The sequence below is a fragment of the Oryctolagus cuniculus genome, chromosome 18, assembly GCF_051225735.1.
Source record: "Oryctolagus cuniculus isolate XC-2025 breed Fujian yellow rabbit chromosome 18, ASM5122573v1, whole genome shotgun sequence".
NCBI classification, from domain to species: domain Eukaryota; kingdom Metazoa; phylum Chordata; class Mammalia; order Lagomorpha; family Leporidae; genus Oryctolagus; species Oryctolagus cuniculus.
In genome coordinates this window covers 70,236,224-70,258,315 of record NC_142884.1, presented here as the reverse complement: position 1 = coordinate 70,258,315, position 22,092 = coordinate 70,236,224, and the positions used below count along the sequence as shown (strand labels likewise).

The 22,092-nt window shown below is 46.8% G+C and overlaps 1 protein-coding gene across 1 annotated transcript in view; it reads right to left on the bottom strand.

Moving 5' to 3' along the window:
* The window catches only part of VAT1L (vesicle amine transport 1 like), a 169,937-nt gene that overhangs the window by 112,588 nt on the left and 35,257 nt on the right, over positions 1-22,092 (bottom strand). The window lies entirely within an intron of this gene.

The following is a 22,092-nucleotide window of genomic DNA, read 5'->3' as shown; positions in this document are numbered from 1 at the left end:
TCTACATACTTAATGTGTCTCCCCCTGTGTAATTAACAGCATCATTATTATTAAACAGATGCTGCCTGCCCAGAACAGATGAAGTTCATCAATTTAATTTGATCCAAACATTGCCCAGAACCCACTCCATCTTAGACGCTGGGCTATGTGCTGGAGGATCAGAGAAGCCCAGGACCCACTCTAACTTCACGAAGACCCATCTAGCACAGGAAGATCAGGGGAGTAATCATAGACTACTAAACCTGGCATAAAGAGGCTGTTCATTAGCACACAGCTGTTGGGTTGATGGATGCATGCATGCATGTATGTGTGTAGCCTGGGGTGGGCAATGTGAGGTAGTGTAATGGATACAGAGATAGGAGAGCAAGGGTGACTTCTAGAAGGAGGCAGCATTGAAATGAGGCATAGACGTTGGCTGGAAAATGTTGTGGTACAGTAAGTTAAACTGCTTCTTGGGATGCCTACATCCCATACTGGAGTGCCAGATCGAGTCCTGGTGCATGTGCTTCTGGTCCAGCCCCCTACTAACATACCTGGGAAGCAGCAAATGATGGTTCAAGATCTTGAGTCCCTGCCATTCATGTGGGAGACCAGGATAGAGTTTTGGACGCCTGGCATCTGCCTGGCCCAGCCCTATCTTGCAGTCATTTGGGAAGTGAACCAGTAGATGGAAGATCTGTGTGTGTGTGTGTGTGTGTGTGTGTGTGTCTCCCTCCCTCCCTTCGTCTGTTACTCTGCCTTTCAAATAAATAAATCTTTAAAAAAATTCTGCCGTAAGTAAAGGAACACACTTCAAGTAGAGTAAATCATTACCCAGTAACATCAGTCGTTCATTATCAGTTAAGTCCAGGAGACAATTGTATGTGCTTTGCTTTCACATGATTGGCAGTGCAGCTCTATGACCTTCCAGCAGATACAACATCACTAGAGGGCAGGAATTTTTCAGCTTAATTGTAACAATCTGGGACCAGTGTTGTCCATGCAGTCCATCACTGACTGAAATGTCATTATGCGACACCTGTCTCCACACAGGTGCACATGGGTATGCACATACATCACACACACACACATACAGAGTCTATATAGATGGAGAGATCTACTTGCTACTTGGCTGTGAGCCCACCTCCTATATAGATGGCCATGGACACACAGCCTGTTCTATTTGCCACTGCATTCCAGATGCCTGGCTGGTGCTATGCCCGAGAAAGGTCCTACGGGTGACCGAATGAGGTCCACCACTGGCCACCTGCATTTTCTGGTGGAGGCAGGCAGAGGATGGCAGGTACCCCTGTCAACGCCCCTACAGACCCGTGCTTCCAGTTATAGCTGTCTGTCCACACCGTGAGGTCACGTGACTGAGGAGGAGCCCCAGGAACAAGGAGGAAGACTGCCCTCTGCTTGGCCCTGGCCTTGGCACTGAACTCACGCCTTTTTCTCACCATGGGGATGGGTTCTGGAGAACAGAGCTCCTTTCAGTCACTGTTCTTGAGGCTTAAAATACTTGCCCTCCTTAGCGCATTCCTGACTGGACGTGTCTCCTAATCGCTTCAAATCTGGGCTTTCAATCTCACTGCTGTAATTAATTCCCTGGAAGATTTAGAACTTTCTGTGGGAGAACTCAGCGATCCCTGGAAAGGAAGCTCTTCTGGGTGAAATATGTATTTTCTAAAATGGTCACCACTATGGAGGTTGATTTCCTGTGGGGGCCCCGGAGATGAGGGGTAACACACCCACAGGTCTGTACTGGGGTGGCTCTTGTATTCCCACCACCCTGCTTACCCTCATGAGCTTCACACCTGCTCTGTCACTGCCCTGCTGGCTTCTCCAAGGCCAACACAACCCCCATCAGAAAAGACAGCTTGTAGCAAGGTCATTTTGATGCTCCAAAAATAGGTGAGTGGTCAGAAGCTATAAGCAGATGGGTAGAACTGTGCCTGCTGCCTCCTTCTCATTTCCTGACCTCTCCTTGCTCTCAGAAAGACCCATCCGGGTTGAGTTCCACCTCCATCTCTGCCAGCCATGTGTCGTTGGATGACTGCTTTACTCTAGTAGGTCTCAATTTTTAAAATCTCAAAATGAGTTGACAGTAACAGTCCATACCTTGTGGAGTTGTTGTGGGCATGAATAAAATAATGAATGCAAAGCACTCACCAGCAGACTTGTGAAAAATTGAGCATGGAGAAATACATCCCTGTGCTTAGTTTTCCACATGTGTTATGTATATACATTAACACAACAGTATTTTAAAATTACTATTTGGTATTGGAATTCACTCATCCATCAGTTTATCCCTTCAAAGCATTATAAATAAAACTCAGGAAGTGAGTTTGTGAGTATGGACAATGGAAGGACTGGAGAAGCTGACATCACAGGGGAATCAGGGCTTTGATCTTTATTCTTGGCCACCGCTCTCACTCATCACCACCAGCTCCTCAGCCTGGGGCACTTGCAATACCTGGAGCTCTCCGGAGTGCCATGGCCCTGGCCAGCTGGAAAACTCCCATGTCGCCTTCAGGACTCTGCTAATGAGTCATCCCCCTCCCCTAATGATTAGCCATTGTTTCCTGAATTACTTCCAGGGGTTCTATTATTGCAGCCCTTGCAGTCCATTCTCACGTTCAATGGCTGGTAGGTCTCCTGCAGAGACCTGAGAACCTTCTCAGTGCAAGCTCCTGTCTTCTCCAGCTTTGTCTCTGCAGGGCCTTGAACAGGGCCTGGCACAGAGCAGCCAGCCATCGACATAACTGGGTTTCTTCTGACCCTCAGGTTTGTTCAGCCCTTAGAACTGTTTTCCAAGTTTCCCCCTTGAAACACAGTGACTAGCCTGATTTTGAAAGTCCTGATGATAACAGCCTGGATGCCACTGTGTCGTTCACATAAAGGAAAGCACGTCCTTGCAAGAGGTGAGGCTTCCATTACCAGGACACTTGCCTCCAGAGGAAGCATCCTCCAGGCTCTTCCAGCCATGCAGGAGGCCCCTGTCTTCAGTGAGACAACTTGCTGGAACTTTCTGCCAGCTCTCTGATATACAGAGTATACCCGATGAGGTCTGACACTGATGAGAGAGAACTGGAGGTAGTGCTTGATCCCTTTACTACCTTGAAACCGCCACGGTTGGGTATGAAGATCTGTCCTGTGCAGTGGGTCCAAGAAGGAGTGTACACAACGGGCACTCTGGCCTCCTGTGGAGCTATATATGAGCATTTCTGAATGCTCATGATAAACAGGTATTTGTTGCATTTAGGGATGTTTGACCTAATGATAAATTTTCACAGCCAGGTTCACCTAAAGTTTGAAGCTGGAGTTGTTGTAAGTTAATTTAATGTGGAAAGGATAAAAAAAGCACATAAGACAAGCATGCGTCTGTAGTTTGGACATTTGCATCTTTCAATCCATGCTGAGCGGTCTAGCAATGCTACTTACAGGGAAAAGTCGCTTCGGGGGCATTATGGGCAGTGCCGTTGTTGACTACTTTAGACCCATTAAATGAGTTTTGTCAAGTGAGAAAACTGAGCTTTAGAACTTAAGATGTGTGCCCCAGGTCACACAATGAGCAATAACGGGCAGGAATTGAAACTACACCCACATCCTAACCAATGTCCTCTCCTACCACCCAGGTCCACACAGTCATTACAAAGGGGCTGTGTATTACATGCATAGAACTGGTCTACTGTGTTTGCTCCTGCCGTACAACACCCAGGAGCGAGGGCATGAGTGGCAGACAGGTTTTATGGACTCATAATAACAAGTGAACCTGAAGATGAACGGCCTCCAAACACCTCCCAAGGGACTTGTTGCTTTACACAAAGGAATGTGACTGACAGGGCCCAAGTACCAGTTTTATGCCACAACAGGAAGTGGGCTCTTCTACCTGCTGGGCCCTCAGCCAGAGAGGCTGGGGATCAGAAAAGCTCGAAAAAGAGGTCATAGGTTTGGTTTTGACGCAATGGGTGCCCTTTTGTGAGAAATTTCCCATCCAACCCCCTTCCTGCTTAACAAATGGGTTGCCAATCTGCTTTTTATTACCAGACTCTAAAATATGTACAAGGTAATTATCCTACGGTCTATTGTCTCTGATTTGGACACAGTCACAGGCACCATTTATTACAAGCCCACTGTGAGCTGGTATGGTGCTAATGATGCTGTGTATTATCTCATTAAAATTCCCAGCCACCTGGGAGGCAGGAGTTCCTGTGCCACTTTCACATACAGGAGGCTGAGTCTTAGGGACGTGGTGTGACTGGACTATGATCATCCAGTTAGGTGCTAAGGTCATTTCTACTGCAAAGGCTCTCAACTTCTATGCTATAATAAACATTCACTAACTCAGAAGGTTGAAATCAATAATAACACATCCTTTAAATCTATGTTTAATGTGATTCACCCATTACAGTGATGATGCTACCTGACTCTCACGAAGCCTCTGAGAGAACCGTTCTGTTCCAACGGCTCTAGATCCGATGTTCTCAGACTTGAGCATGGCCCATGGCATGGCTAGCTAGAGAAGTCCAGCGAAATCATTTGTCTCGCCTTGCTGAGGCAACCACAGATGTCAAAAGTCGATAAATCTATAGCAGGCTAATTTTTAGGCTGATAAATTTTATATGGGCCCCAAATAATGTTATAAATACCCCAATAACCCTTGGCAGAAGAAAGGTTCTGCACCTGGTACAGTCTCCAGGAAAGTTCAGCAAAACATCAAATGCTGGTCCCATCTTGGAGTTTCTGATTCTGAAGCAGGTCTGAGTGTGCATCTCAAGAACTGGTATTTCTTTCTCATTTGTAAAGATTTATTTTATGGCTTATTTATGTACAAAGAGTGACATAGAGAACACACCCACACACATGGAGGGAGAGAGACCAGTCTTACATCTGTTGGTTTACTCCCCAGTGAACAGCTAGGGATGGGAGAGGCTGAACCTGGGAGCCTAGAACTCCATCCAGGTCTCCCACGTGGGTGGCAGAGGCCTAACTACTTGGGCCCTCATCCGTGCTGCTCTCCCGGGCGTGAGCTGGATCACAGCAGAACAGCCAGGGCTCAAACCACTGCTCCCATATGGGATGCTGGCATCACAAGCAGTGGCTTAACCTGCTGCATCGCAATGGTGGCCTCCAGACACTTGTGTTTCTAACAAGTTTGTGGATTATGTTGATGGTTCAAAAACCATTTTGAAATTTTACTGCTCTTTCTATAGTAATTCACTGAAGATTCACATCAATGCTTTGATCTCATTATGAAGGGTGAAACCAAGGTCCAAATGAGCTAAACAGCTTGCCCAAATAAAGAGAAGTTCACTGCTAATCTCTCACTGATGCTCCTCTTCTTCAAGCTACGCTGACAATAACTACACTTTCTCCCTCCCTCCTCCCTCTTTCCCTTCCTCCCTCTTTCTCTCTCTCTCCCTCCTTCCCTCTCCCTCCCTCACTCCCTCCCTCTCCTTTCCTCCTTCCCTCTCCTTGACAGTATGCCAAACCCAACCATAGACAGCTAGAGGCCAGCCCCCAATTACTGAAAGCACATTATGAAGTTGTTCTGATGCTTGGGCTGGTATATATCCTGGGTTTATTAATAGCTAGAGGAGACCAAATGGTCTAGAAAGAAACAGGTATTCACCAGCTCCCTGTCCATCCACCAATTCACTCTTAGAATTTACGAACTTCCTCTGGGCACTCAGCAGAGCTCTGGACAGGACGGCACATTCTCAGAAAGGAGAAGCTGAGCTTTCTGAGTTAAATGTTCTTACAGTCGCAGCACAAAGGCTAAACCAGAGTCATCACTGGGAAATTCTCCCAAGAGGCCGGGTAGAGAGACAGGATTGCTTGGAGTTTGGATAAAAAGCCTGATAATCGGAGTGACTGTCACAATAATCTGTGTAGGCAAGTTTCCTGGAAAAGGACTCTAAGGGAGACCTGTATGAATGGGGCTTACTGGAACATGCTCTTAGGAACAGCATCCTTAAAGAAGTGAGAGGCAACAGTGGATACAGAGAGAAAATGGGCTGTGCTGCACCTGCAAGGTGTGCTTCATCCAGTCCCAGAGGAACTCTGAAGTGGGACTAGCCTTCCAGACTTGTTCCCCCTGAGCCAAGGGCCTGGCTTTTGTAGTCATTCGTCCAACAGGGATTCGATGGGGGCTGTAGCAGAAACCTTGACCAAGGCAATCCCTTCCCCTCAAGGCTACTTCTAGAGAGTTCCCAGAAACTAACACTCCTTGCAGCTGGAGAAAGTAGTACCTTGGTCCTGAACCATGGTCCAGAGGGCCTATCACAACATCCACTACTGTTTCATTAGGTACTGTTTACTGGGCATTGTGTACATGTTTTACATACATCACAACACCAAGAGGTGTAAAGTCATTACTGTATTAAACATGGGAAGCTAAAGCACAGGCAGGTAGTTTGAAATCTGTTGCAAAGACTGAATGTTTCACTGCTGTTAACTGGCTCTCTGACTCCATAAGAATTTTCAAAAGGGGATTATGGTAGGGTCACAGGGTTAGAAGAGGGGATAGTGGTGAGGAGAACCAGAGGTAATGAAGTTTTCAACTGGAAGCAGAGACTGGGAGCATCCCAAAGAAAATATAGGATCACCAGTACAGGCAGACAAGGATGTAGACCACAGAGTCCACCTAATGCTACAGAAGAAGCACCTGGTCTGTCTCACTCTACAGAAGAAAGCCCAGGTCTGCCTGACTATGAAAAAGGAGGGCCAGGTTTACCTCATCATACAAAAGGAACTTTGAATCTAGCTCATCGTGCAGAACAAATCTAGATTCTACCTCATTTAAGAGAAGAAACATGGAGTCTACTTCATTGCACAGAAGAAACACCAGGTCTATCCTATCTTCAGCAAGAAATATTGGATCTTACAGAAGGAACTCATCTTACAGTAGAAACACAGAGTCTACCACATTTGCCATAGGAAATATTGTGTTTAGGAGAAATCTGAGGCACAGGGTAGGAAGCAGTTTGTTCTGGAACCCAATATCTTGATAGAAGAGCCAAGGACACAGCCCTGGATGCCCGACACAGACAGCTTCCTCCCAGTGCTCTGAGATACCCTGGAGCAGGATTTTGGTACCCCGTCATCTTGAAATCATGTGGCTTTCTCATTGGCCTGCTCCAACCTGTTACTCCCCCTAAAGTCCCCAATGTAGGAACTTAGAAAAATGCCAACCATGAAGTAAATCTCTGCTCAAAATCTACTGATTCATGTGGCTTTTAGAACAAGGATAGGGAGAAAATCATCAATGAACATGGCCATGATGTTCATGTACATAACACGGGGTCATGTGCCAGCCAATCACCATCTTTTTTTTCTCTACTCACCTCCTCTCTTGCCATACTTTGGTCAGTTCCTCAAACATGCCCAGGTCCCATGTTGGTGCCCATTCTTGTAACATTTGTCCCTTCTACCTTCACTCCTTGTTCCTTTCTTCCTCCTCATCTGTTAAATAGCATTTCTAAGACTAGTTCTAAGCTTAGATAACTAAGCTCAGTCATCTCTGATCCCCTAGGCAAGGGCATAGGGCATCCTATTCTACAGTTACAGTATCCTTTATCCCAGTGCCTTTGATGATCTGTGTCCTTGTAGGTCCACGAGATTGCAGATTTCAGGAGAGTGGGACAGACCTGAGGGTACTCTCTATGGAATAAGCAGTGATGAACACAGTTTTCCCCAGGGCTTGTACCTGACAGAGGCTGAAATAAAGTGGGGCAGGGAGAAATAGAAGGAACAAATGAGGAAGAGTGAAAGAAGTGAGGCAAAAGAAGAAAAACAGGAAAGAGAGCGGGCACAAAGAGTAAGAGAGATGAAATGAGCCAAGTAGAGAGAGTAAGACAGAGGAAAAGAAAGAAACAGATAGAAATGGACAGAAAAAGAGGTTGACAAATAGCAGAAAGGAGAGTGACAGGAAGGAAGAGGCAGACATGAAGCAGCAGTGAGTTTGCTGGGGATGGGCAAAGAGGGATGGGGGTAGGGCAGGAAGAAGGGCTCCAGCTGGTGTGAGGAAAAGGTGGGACTCCAGTGACATCTCCCTATCCTGCTGTACAGCTGAGGAGCCCTCCTATATTCTGAGCAAGAGGGAAGCAAATAGAGACGGGGAACTGGAACTCATCACAGAGTGGCTATGGGGCAAACCCAATCAGAGTGACCAGCAGCCAGCCTGGGGGTGGGGCCCCCAGGGCCAGGGAAGGCATCAGCCTGAAGGGTGACAGTGGGAACTCAGAACAAGTGACTGCAGTGCACTGAGGCCGCTTCCAGCTCTGTGTCTCCCTCCTTCCCAGCTGAAAGGCTTGTTCTTCTTCATAAGGGCAATCATATTCTGAAAAGTAACTGTGGCCTTTCAGGTGTGTCACTGGGGAAGTGGATGGGTCCCCAGAGCCAGGTAAAATCAGCAAAGACTGGTCCCTGTGTCTGGAGTTCTCAGCATGTGTCCATGAGACCAGGAACCAGAGAGCTAAATTTTCCTTGAAGTCTAGTTAATTCTGTGTGTAAGGAAACTCATGTTTGGCAAGGGCTTTGAGACAATCTCCCTGATTCACGAGAGCACGGAGCAGCTGACTATCTGGGAGAGACACAAGGGAAGCAGAGACTGCTTTATCTGCCCTCACTCCAGGCTGACTGTCATATTTTCTGTTCTCTTCTTTCTGGATGTAAATGCCAAAGTACCATTGAGTAATATTTTCTGATTGGATCATCATCATAATAATGTGATGGTAATAATAGCAGCAATAAGAACAGCTTCCATAGAATGTTCAATGTTCCAGAGAGCAGGCTAAGCTTATTACACGATGCCCTTTAAAAATGTCATGTAGAGGGGCTGGCACTGTGGCGCAATGGGTTAACGCCCTGGCCTGAAGCACCAGCATCCCATATGGGCACCAGTTCAAGACCTGGTTGCTCCACTTCCTATCCAGCTCTCTGCTATGGCCTGAGAAAGCAGTAGAAGATGGCCCAAGTCCTTGGGCCCCTGCACCTGCATGGGAGACAGGAAGAAGCTCCTGGCTCCTGGCTTCGGATTGGTGCAGCTCTGGCCATTGCGGCCAACTGGGGAGTGAACCATCAGATGAAAGACCTCCCCCCCCCCTTCCTTTCCCTTTCCTCTCTCTGTGTAACTCTGACTTTCAAATAATAAATAAAATAAATTTTAAAAAATGTCATGTAGAGGTGGCATGTGGTGGCATAGTGGGTTAAGATGCTTTTTGGGGCACGTACATCTCATATCAGAGTGCCCGATTTGAGTCCCAGCTACTTTGTGCTTCCCATACAGCTTCCAGATAATACTCCTGCAAGGCAGTGGATGACGGCCCAGTATTTGAATTCCTGCCACTCACCTGCGAGATAGCGTTCTGGGCACCTGGCTTCAGCCTGGCTTAGCCCCAGCTGTTGTAGGCATTTGGGTAGTGAACTAGCAGATGGAAGAGCTCTGTGTGTCTCCTTCTGTCCCCCACCCCACCCCATCTCCCCCCACCCTTCCACTCAAATAAAATTTTAATATATTTAAAGAAAATAAAATGCATCAAAAGCTCCTGGTTAGGTGTTACACTCATTCTTCAGAGATGGAGAAACAAAGCTCAAAGAAGTTAAAGGCTCCACTCAAGGTCTCTGGCCTGGAGGTGAAGGAAACGAAGATAAAAAATGATGGAGGGCCAGCGCCGTGGCTTACTTGGTTAATCCTCCGCCTGCGGTGCTGACATCCCATATGGGCACCAGGTTCTAGTCCTGGTTGCTCCTCTTCCAGTCCAGCTCTCTGCTGTGGCCTGGGAAGGCAGTGGAGGATGGCCCAAGTGCTTGGGGAGACTGGGAGGAGGCACCTGGCTCCTGGCTTCAGATCAGCAAAGCTCTGGCCATGGTGGCCATTTGGGGGGTGAACCAACGTAAGACCTTTCTCTCTGTCTCTCTCTCTCTCACTGTCTAACTCTATCTGTCAAATAAATAAAAAAATTATTAAAAAAATCAATGGTGTATATGCACCATTGAGGTGTTCCTAACTCCATGGATGTGATCACATCCAGGCTCCGCCTGTGGTCCTTCCCTGCCTTCTTTCTTTTTTTGTTTTATTTTCTGACAGGCAGAGTGGACAGTGAGAGAGACAGAGAGAAAGGTCTTCCTTTGCCGTTGGCTCACCCTCCAATGGCCGTGGTGGCTGGCGCACTGCGGCCGGCGCACCACGCTGATCCGATGGCAGGAGCCAGGTACTTATCCTGGTCTCCCATGGGGTGCAGGGCCCAAGCACTTGGGCCATCCTCCACTGCACTCCCTGGCCACAGCAGAGAGCTGGCCTGGAAGAGGGGCAACCGGGACAGAATCTGGTGCCCCGACCGGGACTAGAACCCAGTGTGCCGGCGCCGCAAGGTGGAGGATTAGCCTAGTGAGCTGTGGCGCCGGCCTCCCTGCCTTCTTTCCTCCCAGACATTGGCACTCATCCCTTCTACAGATGTTTCTCAGGCAACACCAAGGTGCCAGGTGTTGAGCTTAGCGGTCAGGGTATAGGCTCCGCCTTGCCTTCCTGGACCTGGCAGCTGGAAGTTAACGTCAAGGGCAGCTCTGGTGCAGAATCTGCCAGGCTCCTGGAGAAGTGGGCTGTGTCAGCTGAAGAGCCTCCCTGGAAACTCTTAATGTGGGAAGTTATGGTAGCTAAATTTTGGTGGGCGGGGCCGGCATTGTGGCACAGTGGATGAAGACACATTGGTGTACAAGTTCAAGTCCCAGCTTCTCTGTTTCTGATCCGACTCCCTGCCAATATGCCTAGGTAGACAGTGGAGGATGTTCCAAGTACTTCAGTCCTGGCCATCCATGTGGGAGACCTGGATGGAGTTCTTGATTCCTGGCTTTGGCTTGGCCTATCTCTGGCTATTGTGGGCATTTGAGGAGTGAACCAGAGAATGGAAGGTTGGGGGGGGGGGTGTCTCCTCTATCCCTCTCTCTCTCTTCCAGTCAAATAAATAAATATACCTTTTAAAAATAACCTTCAGAGAGTATTAATTACGTGCCAAGGTTTGAACCTGCCCCCCATTCACAAGTAACACCCACGACCGGTACTAACATCATCCCCCTCGACAGAGCAGGAAGTTGCAACTAGGAGTGGTTGGGAAGGTGCAACTGGGATTAAACCCAGGGGATCTGACTGCACAGCTCATTCTCTGCTCCTCAGAGTCGCATGCTACCCAACAAGGAGGTATAACATTTCCTCAGAGTCCAGTACACCGTTCATGCTAACAAAATCGGTGATGCCTTTGCCTCCCTTCAGTTCTGTGATTCCACGCTTGTGCCTGCTAGTTGGAGCCTTGAAGGATGCAGAATCAGCAGAGCTGGGCCATGGGTTGATAGAAGGGAAAGTGAATGGGACAAACACAGGGGCATGAAAGGAGGTTGCATGCAACTAACACTGCCCACCTGATGCAGACCAAAAACTATGTAGGAAGAAGGGCCGGCATTGTGGTGCAGCGGGTTCAGATGCTTCCTACCATGCCAGCATCCCATATGGGCACTGGTTTGGGTCCCAGATGTTACACTTATCTTTTTTTAAAGATATATTTTGTTTATTTGAAAGGCAGACTTACAGAAAGAGAGTAAAGGGGGGAGGGGAGATGGGGTAGGGAGAAAGAGAGAGAGATTCTCTATGTGCTGGTTCGCTCCTGGCCAGGCTGAAACCAAGAGCCAGGAGCTTCTTCCAGGTCTCTCATGTAGGTGCAGAGGCCCAAGGACTCTTTCCCACGCACATTAGCAGGGAGTTGGATTGGAAGTGGAGAAGCCAGGATAAGAACCGGTGCCCATATGGGATGCTATACCACAATGCTGGCTCCCCAGATGTTCCGCTTCTGATCCAGCTCCCTGCTAATGCCCTTGGGGAAGAAGTGGAAGATGGTTCAAGTTTTCAGGCCCCTGTCATCCAGATAGGAGACCCAGATTGGAGTTCCAGGCTCTTGGCTTCAACCAGGCCAGCTAGCTCCAGCTGTTGCAGCCATTTAGGCAGTGAACCAGTGAATGAAAGAGCGCTCTCTCTCTCTCTCTTTCTCTGCCTTTCAAATAAATTCAATCTTTTTTAAAAAATAGGAAGAATATTTAGAATTTTAGACAACATGAGCAACAGCCCAAAGGCTGCTTAATAGATTAAAATTCACAAGATTGCTGGGAATGATTTTTTTCCACCTTGGGATTAACTCAATGACAGGACCTTCCTTAGCTCAGCAAATTACTCATTCAGAATATAGAAAAAGAGATTTGCAAAAGCTTTTTGATTCACAGATGCTTATTGCATTCATTATATGGCAGGGACCAGGCATAAGAATTGGACCCCGTGCTCTGATGGAGAGGCTTAAAGTTGGGAGGATGGAAGAAAGTAAGCAAACAAACTACTTAGTGACACTAGCAGCTGACAGTTGCCCCTGTCCTCAGCATCAAGACATCTAATGTGCACGGAGGCCCTCTGAGGAATAAATGTGTTGCTGTTATTCCCTTGTGTGAATGAAGAAACTGAGATGTGGAGCTTGTCCAATGGGGTGGACTTGGACATGGACTGTCTGAGTCCAGGGCCCAGGGCCTAGGCTGCATATGTTGCTCTTGGGAGAGCAGAGGAGAAAGACCACGAACCCTGTGGTGCAAAAAACCAGCCCCACAACTTGTGAAGCAGAGGAATGTGGTGGGCCCTCAGTACCCACAGGGGAGTGGACCTCCGAAGATGCTCAGGTTCCTCACGTAAAGCATCATTGTTGCATTTGACTTATGTGCATCCCACCATACAATTCATCTCTCAGTGACAGGTACTTGCAGAACCTAATACAGTGCAAATGCTACGTAGTCACTACACTGTTTTCTTTAGCAAATAATGACAAGAAAATGTCTGTGTTCAGATGTGATTTCTTTGGAAAGTATTTTTGATCTGCAATTGGTTAAATTCATGGATGTGCATCCCATGGGTATGGAGGGCTTTACTGTACTAGCTACCGACACAGGTAGTTCTAACAGGAGTTCCTGTTTCCCCTCTTGCTCACATAAAGTCCAATGGTACTGAGGCAGGACCTGGACAAGGCTGAGGAAGGAAGTGCAGTTATTCAGGGTCTCGGGTTCAGGGAGTCTTTTGCCATTTTCAACATGGGCTCCACAGGTTGACTTCTGCTCCGATCAGGAACCTGGGGAGAGGGACTGCAGAAGACCTTGCAGGAAGGGGCAGGCCTGGGAGTGGTGAGTACCACATGCCCCCTGCCCACTCAAACTCAGCTGCAAGGTCATGGAGCAGGCCGGCTGCCTTAAAAATGCTGTCCCAGGCTGGACAGCTGCTTGCCAGCAGCGATTCTGTCTCTCGACGCACAGCACAGATTTAGGTGATCAGCTGGCAATTTCAGCCAGCCACAGTCCTTGCATTCCTGAAGTAACCAGACACAGGGAGGCTCAGCCAGGGGCAGGAGGCGGAGGGGAAGGCCCAGATGGCAAGGGTCGTGTGTGCCAGGGAGCTAAGGAGACTGGATTTATCCAAGCATAATGGGAGATACTGTTGCTTATAAGCAAGGGGGGTGATTAGAGAGAGCAGAGTGTTGGGAGAACCATCTGGTGCAGGAAGGAGACTGAGGGCAGGAAGTCACTGAGTGCCTGTTACAGCAGCCCGGTGACGTGGGTGGGTGTAAGACACGCCCTGCTTTCTGGAACTCTCTCTCTGAAGACCTACCTCTACTTCTCACAAAGGTCCCGCTACCTCGTATGAATGGTCACCCCAGCTCCTCTTTTCACAAAGGCTCTCAGCTCCACTCTTTTTTTTTTTTTAAAGATAAATTTATGTATTTGTTTCAGTGTTAGAGCTACAGAGACAGAGGGAAGCAGAGAGAGGGAGGGAGGGAGTGAGGGAGGGAGGGGGGGAGGGAGAGAGAGAGAGAGCTCTTCCATCTGCTGGTTCACTCCCCATACGGCTGCAACAGCCAGGGCTGGGCCAGGCAGAAGCCAGGAACCAGGAGCTTCATCCGGGACTCCCATGTGAGCAGCAGGGACACAAACACTCAGGCCATCTTCCCTCACTTTTCCCAGGCCATTGGCAGGGAGCTAGATCTGAAGTGGGGCAGCCAGGACTTGAACCGGCACGCGTATGGGATGCGGGTGCTGCAGGCCATGGCTTAACCTGCCACACAAAAACGCTGGCCCCTCAGCTGCACTCTTGTCCAGCTCCACTCTGCTCATCATCCTCAGATCAGAGTGCACATGCCACTTCCTAGGGGAAGCCTTCCCTGATTCCATCCCCCTTTATCCAGGTCACTTCTCCTTCATAAACACTCACTTCAGCTTACATCTCCCTTTTATAGCAAAGTTATACATGTGGTTGTTTGATTTATATGCTCAATTTTCTTTTATAGCACTTCTTTTTTAAAATTTTATGTACTTATTTGAAAGACAGAGTTACAAAGGCAGAGGGAGAGAAAGAGATGAGAGAGAGATGAGAGAAAGGTCTTCCAGTCTCTGGTTCACTCCCAAATGGGCCAGGATGAAGCCAGGAGCCAGGAGCTCCATATGGATCTCCCATGTGGGTGGCAAGGGCCCAAGCACCTGGATCATCTTCCAGTGCTTTCCCAGGTGCACTAACAGGAGCTAGACTGGAAGCAAAGCAGCTGGGACCTGAACCAGCAGTTACCACAGTGAGTGCCAGTATCACAGGCAATGGCTTAAACAACTGTACCATAACACTGGCACCTACAGTGCTTCTTTTTGAAAGAAGAGAATCCATCTTACCTGCTATTGAATTTCCTAGTGCCTAATTCAACATCTGGAACCAAGGAGACGCTCACTGCATATCACTACATAGATGTGGGATGAGTGCATGAGTAAATGGATGGAATAAACACAGGATTTGGACATTGGTAGCACGTTACTTGGAGAACTAACCCTAATTCTTAGGAGGCTGGTTTGAGCAGCAAGGTAGATGCTGGCGCCTTTCATGACCAGTGACGGTTTTATGTTCAACAGAATGCACTCTTCTAGGGATGGTAGCACACAGACTTCTCTTGTCTGCGAAAAAGGTGTGGCTACCTTCTGCATCCATACTCTTCATCACACAGGGTCCTCACCCCACGTTGTCATGGTTGAGTGTTAAAATGATGTGTCGTTATCAGTCAGGGAGGGCCACCAGCACATGGGCCCATGGGCGATGTGGAGGAGCCTCACGATGCACTCCTCCCTTTTGTGGTTTCTCCTTTAGAACGGTTTGAATGACACTGGGAATTGCCCCATCCATAAGGAATAGAATTTAACCTTCGAATGGTATCCACTTAATGTTCTCTGAAAGTGAAAGTCTGCCTTCCTTTCAAGACGTGCAGCCCAGCACAGGCTGCTGTGAGCTGAGCTTCTCCCTACCTGTCCATCGCTTCCTCCAGTGTCTCAGTTGAATGCCTGTGGAGGGAACTTCATCTGAGACCAGTGGAGACTTGGGGATGCTTCATCCAGACCTTTCTGTGATTTGCAGTTGCAGCCAGCCTGGAAGAAGTGTCAGCTGTCTTTACAAGGTCTTTGAAATATCTTCTTGGTTGGAAAATTTAGAAGGTGCTATGGCAAGGTGGAGGAATATGCCCAGGTAGGAATGAGAGGATTAGAAAATTCATTCAGCTTAGCAGAAGCCCTTGGCTATAATACTGTCTTTCTTTCTCTCTAATGATTGCCTAGGCAATTTTAACTTTACAGAGAAATTAAAAAGTTGAAGACAGGGGCCAGCATTGTGGTGCAGTGGGTTATGCTGCCACTTGCCATGCTAGCATCTGGTATCAGAGTGCCAGTTCAAGTGCCAGCTGCTCCACTTCCAATCCACCTCCTTACTAATAAACCTGAAAAAGCAGTAAGAGATGGCCCAAGTGCTTGCACCCCTGCCACCCGTGTGGGAGAACCAGATGGACCTCCGAGCTCCTGGCTTCAGTCTGGCCCAGCTCTGACCACTGTGGCCATTAGGGGAGTGAACTAATGGATGAAAGATCTCTTTCTATCTGTCTCTTTGTCTTTCTCTGTCATTCATCTTTTTTCTAAAGATTTATTTGAAACACACACACACATACATATACACATATATGAATATGTGTGTAAACACACATGTATATATATGTGTATGTGTGTATGTGTGTGTGTGTGTGTATATATATATATATATATATATATATATAGAGAGAGAGAGAGAGAGAGAGAGAAAGTTCTTCTATCCACTGGTTTTCTCCCTAAATGGCCACAATGGCTGGGGCTAGGACAAGCCAAAACTGTGAGCCAGGAGCTTCTTTCCGGTTTTCCACATGGGTGCAGGGGCCCAAGCACTTGGGCCATCTTATGCTGCTTTCTCAGGCACATTAGCAGGGAGCTGGATCAGAAGTGGAGCAGCCAGTACTTGAACTGGTGCCTATATGAGATGTCAGTGCCACAAACAGAGGCTTAACTTTCTACACCACAGCACTGGCCTCATCATTCTGTCTTTGAAAATAATAAGATAATTTTTTAGAAAAATAAAAGATATTACAGAGACTTACTCTTTGCCCCAATTTTTGTTAATGCCAATGCCTTATATCACTGTAGTGCACTTACCAAAACTTGAAATTAACACTGGCTCCATACTATTAACTACAGATTTTACTGGAATTTCATTCATTTTTCTGTTAACATCCCTTTTCTGCTCCAGGACCCAATCCTGGCCACCATATTGGTTCACTTGTCATGGTTCCTTGGTTTTCTCTGGTCTTTTTCGGTTTCTCAGTCTCTGTGTTTCTCAGCATCTTGACAGTGTTGTAGAATACTGGTTGGACACGTTATAGAATTTCTTTCCATTTGAGCTTGTCAGTGTTTTGTCATGGTTAAAATGTAGCTATGGGTTTGGGGGAATAATATCCTAGAGGTAAAGTGCTGTTCTCATTGATCATCTCAGGGAGTTCACGTAGTCCCTGCTTTTACATCCAATATGTGACCACATGCAACTCAATGAACAGTTTTTTCAGCCCGTTTCATGTTTAGTGTTACGAATATAACACTCTTTCTCCCCTCTCTCTTCCTTTCTCTTCCATTCCATTCCATTCCCTTCCCTCCCTCCCTCCCTCCCTCTCCCTGTTCAACCCTCCCTCCCCATCTCTATGCAAGATATTTCAGTATCATGCTAAATCCTTCGTTCTCAATCCTCACATGATGTATACACCATTTCCATGGCCTCCTCGGTAGAGTTGAGGTTTGGGTTCAGGTTTGCCTGCCTCCTTCCTACCACACAGCTGTGCCTCCAGTACACCATGGCTCTGCCCAGGGAATGTGGCTTGAGGATGAGTGCACCCACACACAAAAACCTTAGCAGTTCTCCCATAACTTTCATGAGAGGGCTGGGGTTAGCCAGACAAGGAAGCACAGCAGAGCTCCTTAAAGGAGGTGGCATTTGAATTTGGTAAGAATGGCCTGGAAAGAAGGAACAGAGGCTCCAGGCATTGGTTTGACCTGAGTTCACTGTGACTGGAGGATGGACTGGAGAGTAGGTGGAGGAAGATGTTTCCCTTGCCTCATCTTTACAGAGACATTTTCTAGAGAGGATGTACAAGAGGAACATCTCATCTCCATGCCTGCCTGTTGCTAAGGGACATCCAGGTAGAGCAGCATCAGACACAGCTCAGGAAGCCCAACATGTGCCCTGGGACCTTCATCCACAATCATCTCAGCTCCTCTGACTGCTGGGAACGAAGGGCTCTGCCTGCAGGGATCTCTGCTCAGATGATGTGATGATAAAGGGAAAAGGACTTGGAAACCGGAAAGAACCAGATGTCAGCCATAGATGCAAGCAGCCTCCTCTTAACAGTAAGGTCACTGCTCAGAAACTGAAGGTGCTCGAAGTCACTGAGAGGCTGCGTTCAGTGGGGTTGCCAGCCAATTCTTTGGTGTTCCTTGCATGAGTCTCATTCCGTTGCTTATTTTGTTACTTTCCCTTTAAGGGATTGGGAGTCCATTTCTAACCAGGTTCTGAAGATTTGATTATGGGCATTACTGTCACAGGCCATCTGGTCATATTACCATCAGACAAAAACCGTGTCTTCAAAGATCTGAGAGAACAGGGGAGGCACTTGGGCGATTCCACTGACAGCGCAGTCTGCTCTGAACTGAATTATTTTCCTATGCTAAATTAAAGTTTCCTTAAAATCGACTAAATTTGGTGTTCCTCACATGTTGTCTGCAAATTCCCCATTTCAGCCTTTGATGAAAATCAGACGGAAGTCTTGATGCCAATTAGGACTGCAAACTTTACATAAATCCAATTTAGGTAAATTTCTCCTAATTAGGCTTAATCTTCTTTGTCGTCTCATCCCCGTGAAGTTAGGCAGTGTGAATCCCAGCCACAGTCTTTTGGTGTTTTAAACTTTCTATATTTAGCACTGGGTAGAAGTTGAATAAACAGTGATTAAATGAAAGGATGAGTCATCTGGGTTTTCTCAACCTTCTCGGTTGTTGGATGGAAAGAGAATAGGTTTTGGAATCAGCCGGTTTAGGGTTCAAATCCTATTTCTGCTATTTGCTAATTTGCTACCTGCATTTTCTTGAGGCCTCTGTGGGGTCACCATAGTTAGAAGAGGGAGGGAAGCAGCTCAAGGGAAGTATTTGTGTTCATTTACTAATGCTACTAATGCTACTGGGACAAAGCACCACAGGCTTACTGCCCCCATACCTCACTGATTTGTCAAATAACAATTCTGCAGGTCTGAAGTCCAAAATGGGTTTCATTGGGCTGAATTCAAGGTGTCAGCAGGTCTGTGTTCTCTTGGAAGACTCCAGAAAAAAACACATTTTGGGGCTGGTGCTGTGGCGCAGAGGGTTAATGCCCTGGCCTGAAGCGCCGGCATCCCATATGGGTGCCGGTTCTAGTCCTGGCTGCTCCTCTTCTGATCCAGCTCTCTGCTATGGCCTGGGAAAGCAGTAGAAGATGGCCCAAGTCCTTGGGCCCCTGCACCCACGTGGGAGACCCGGAAGAAGCTCCTGGCTCCTGGCTTCGGATCAGCACAGCTCCAGCCGTAGTGGCCAACTGGGGAGTGAACCATCAGGTGGAAGACCTCTCTCTCTCTCTGCCTCTCTTCTCTCTGTGTAACTCTCTGACTTTCGAATAAATAAATAAAATCTTTAAAAAAAAAAAAAAAAAAGAAAACACATTTCCATCTCTTCCAGCATCAAGAGGCACATGCATTCTTTGGCGGGTGGCCTTCCCCCATCATCAAAGCCAGCAGTGTAATACCTTTAAGGCTCTAACCAAGGAAATCAACCCACATCAAGATCCTTACCTTAATCACATCTGTAAAATTCCTTTTGGTATATAATGGAACAAACCCCAGGGTGCCAGGAGTTCAGACGTGGACTTCTGTGGAGGCTCATTACCCTGCTTGAACAGCAACCTTGCAGTCAGAGGCTGAACTTCACAGATCTGACAAAGGGTGATGGGAAGCACTCCAGCCATCTGCAGGGTGTCCCACGTGATGCATAGGACAGCAGCCATTTGTCTTGGGAGGAATCTAGTTCTAACTGTGTTGGGGGGTGGGGTGAGTCTCTGGTCTTTCTACTGTGGGGTACAGGGGATTATTCAGGCTCTCCTTAGAATTCCTTAGTTTCTATAAGATGGTGAGAGCTGTACCCCAGCCAGCTGAGTGTTTCACATACTACGGGGCTTCAAGAGGTTTATAGAAAATGCACATTGCCAAAAAACTATGCTTCAAAAATGTTTGCACCAGAATAAACAAATCTTTTAATTCCATTTTCTATGAACTTTCTGAAGTACCCTCATATTTGGACCTGTAGTTAGCTAGAAACCTTTCTCTAATGATTGGGAGAAATGTCCTTTGGGGAGATTTGCCCATATGCAAGAAGGGCAGTCCATCCACTCCTTTACACTACGGAGATGGAGCCAGAGCACAGCATTTCAGCCCTAGGACGTTTGCTTTCTCTGTATTTTGCTTTATGCTCTTGGGTGTTACCAGGATCACAGCATTAGTGAAAGCTGCATGGAAATATATGCATTTATTGTACTAGCTTTTTTGAGCATGCTCATTGAATTTCAGCCTACATTTATTATGAGAAAGCACAGAGAAATATCCTCAAGTTTCAGAAACCAGTACTAGTTAAGGGTTTCCCTCATAACTGCTTCACTTCTATCAAATGAATGCTAGCTCACACAGATGCGCATTCTCCCTATTTTTGCTAACCACTGAAAAACTAAGAGACACAATCATTGCTCACCTTGAATATAGCCTTAGGTCATCTGCATTCTGTGCATTAACTTCTTTTCCTGCCCTTATTGTTTCTTTTTCCTAGTTCTTCAACCCATTTTACATTTTAGCCATTATTGTTGGTAGGATCTTTAAACCCAGAATAAGGCATGATAACAACTCTTGTTATTTCCTGAGACTTTTTGTCTGTAGTGAGACACAGGCCTCTGGAACATTCCTCTTTGTTCCAGGAACAAACTAAGTTGAAAAAAATCCAAACATGAAACATCTTGAATGAGGCCAATGCATAAACACTGACTCTGGGCAGAAGTGAGTCCAGCATCATTGGCAAGACTGGAGCTTGTGTTGATAATATGAAATGACTCTCTAACACTTTGCATTCTGAGCACACAAAGATCAAAAATGCCAGCATTCTAAACAGCTTGTTTGCTATCAGCAGATTGCCAGAAACTAAATCCATTCCTTTGCTAAGGAATGCTTAGCTTTTATTATATCTTTACTCAGGGTCAAAAGACATCTGCAAATTTGCTACAGTAATTGAAGATATCCTTCTGAAGGCATTGCTAAATGTACATGGTTTGAGATATGAACTAGTTTTTTTAGAAAGGAAAAAATAGAATTATGCTTTATACTGCATAGAGTTTTGATAGTAGAAAGACAGGAACAAAAATACCCTCAGTATTAACGCAACCTCCACTGAAAGTATTTTTGACCTATAACCAATCATAAGATTGAATCTGGCATGTCAGGACCTTCTCTTTCTAATCTCTACATCTATAGAGTCTAAAACATTGTGCATATTTAATGAGCACTTGGGAGTTTTAATGCCCTCTGCTCTCACTCTCAGAAAAACTAGAGTTCCACCAAAAGCCCAGTAGACTGCTAGAGGCATGCAGTAGCACTGAATGAATGGCACAGAGACACATCCAAAGAAGGAATTTCCACTATCCCTAATGTCCAGAGCAGAAATTCAGATTTTAGTTGCTCACCCCCTTGGCAAAACACAAAAGACAGATGACACACAAAGAATTCCCAAGTGTAGTCAATCTCCTAGGTATGTACTTAGGGTTCTTTTTTTTTTTTTTTTTTTTTTTTTTTTTTTATGACAGGCAGAGTGGATAGTGAGAGAGAGAGACAGAGAGAAAGGTCTTCCTTTTGCCGTTGGTTCGCCCTCCAATGGCCGCCACGGCTGGCACGCTGTGGTCGGTGCACCGTGCTGATCCAAAGGCAGGAGCCAGGTGCTTCTCCTGGTCTCCCATGGGGTGCAGGGCCCAAGCACTTGGGCCATCCTCCACTGCCTTCCCTGGCCACAGCAGAGAGCTGGCCTGGAAGAGGGGCAACCGGGACAGAATCCGGAGCCCCGACCGGGACTAGAACCCAGTGTGCCGGCGCCGCAAGGCGGAGGATTAGCCTAGTGAGCCGCAGCGCCAGCCTGTACTTAGGGTACTGTACTTAAGCTGTCTCTTGGAATCCATGGAGATTTGTTCCAGAACCACCTTGTGGATACCAAGGTCTCAAATCCTGTACAAACTGACACAGTATTTTCATATCACCTGTGAGCATCTTCCTGTAAGCTTTAAATCATCTGTAGAATACTTATAATACCTAATACAATATAACCACTATGTAAATAATTGTCTTGTGTAGGGAATACTGACAAGAGAAAAGTCTGCACATGTTCAGTACTGATGAAATTTTTCCTAATATTTTTGATTCACTGTTGATCGAATCAATAGGTGAGGATCCCAGAAATATGAGAGGGATGACTATCATTCCCAGTGTGCTAGTACAATCTCTAGCCACCTTTCCCCTACTCAAGAAAATGTATCAGAACACAAATGAGTAAGAATGTCATCCATACCAGAACCATCTCAAATGTCCTGCAATGTATTGAAAAAGTAAG